The sequence below is a fragment of the Otolemur garnettii genome, unplaced genomic scaffold (assembly GCF_000181295.1).
Source record: "Otolemur garnettii isolate 467f Iridium unplaced genomic scaffold, OtoGar3 scaffold00026, whole genome shotgun sequence".
NCBI lineage: Eukaryota > Metazoa > Chordata > Mammalia > Primates > Galagidae > Otolemur > Otolemur garnettii.
Genome location: NW_003852421.1, coordinates 91609 through 92775, shown reverse-complemented (window position 1 = coordinate 92775; position 1167 = coordinate 91609). Strand labels below are relative to the sequence as shown.

The 1167-nt window shown below is 46.0% G+C and overlaps 1 protein-coding gene across 2 annotated transcripts in view; it reads left to right on the top strand.

Annotated features, from left to right (window-relative positions):
• LOC100948192 (serpin B6) overlaps positions 1-1167 on the top strand; it is a 26746-nt gene that overhangs the window by 17165 nt on the left and 8414 nt on the right. The window lies entirely within an intron of this gene.

The window sequence follows — 1167 nt, the reverse complement described above, 5'->3', positions numbered from 1 at the left end:
AGCCCACATGTTTTCTTTTTGAGACATAGTCTCACTATGTTGCCCTCAGCAAAGTGCTGTGACATCATAGCTCACAGCAACCTCAAACTCCTGGGCTTAAGTGATTCTCTTGCCTCAGCCTCCCAAGTAGCTGGGACTATAGGCACCCACCACAATGCCTGGCTATTTTGTTGTTGTTGTAGTTGTCATTGTTGCTTAGCAGGCCCGGGCCAAGTTCAAACCCACCAGCCCCCATATATGTGGCTGACACCTTAACCTCTGAGCTATGGGTACCGAGCCCATACACATGTTTTTTTTGTTTGTTTGTTTTTGGGGTTTTTTTTGTAGAGACAAAGTCTCACTTTATCACCCTTAGTAGAATGCTGTGGCGTCACACAGCTCACAGCAACCTCCAACTCTTGGGGCTTAAGCGCGTCTCTTGCCTCAGCCTCCCGAGTAGCTGGGACTACAGGCGCCCACCATAACACCCGGCTATTTTTGGTTGTAGTTCGGCCGGGGCCAGGTTTGAACCTTCCACTCTCGGTATATGGGGCCAGCGTCTTACTCACTGAGCCACAGACGCCGCCCTACACATGGTTTTATAATGGTTTCTTTTCACCTAACAAACAAAATGTCTCAAATTCTTTGCATCTCAGTATATGTGCATCTACATCATGGTCTAAATGGATTTGTAGAGGGGAGGAAGGAAGGGAAGCTTTGACATTTTTAATAAGTGTTGCTAAATTGCTCTTCAAAATGCTGTTTATATTCCCTCCAGGAATATTAGCTGTGTGCTCGTTTGCACCCGTCACCAATAATGTGTGTTGTGAACCTTTTTAAAGTGATTTTTAAATGAGATTTAACAACTTTTCTTGTGTTTTTTGAGCATCTGTAAGTTTTCTGCAAATTGCCTATTTTTTTTTTTTTTGAGACAGAGCCTCAAGCTGTCACCCTGGGTAGAGTGCTGTGTGGCATCACAGCTCACAGCAACCTCAAACTCCTGGGCTCAAGTGATTCTCTTGCCTCAGCCTTCCAAGTAGCTGGGACTACAGGTGCCCGTCACAACATCCCACCATTTTTTGGTTGTAGCTGTCATTGTTGTTTGGCAGGCCCAGGCTGGATTTGAACCTGCAAGCTCTGGTGTATGTGGCTTGCACCTTGAGCTACAGCCTCCAAGCCTAAATTGCC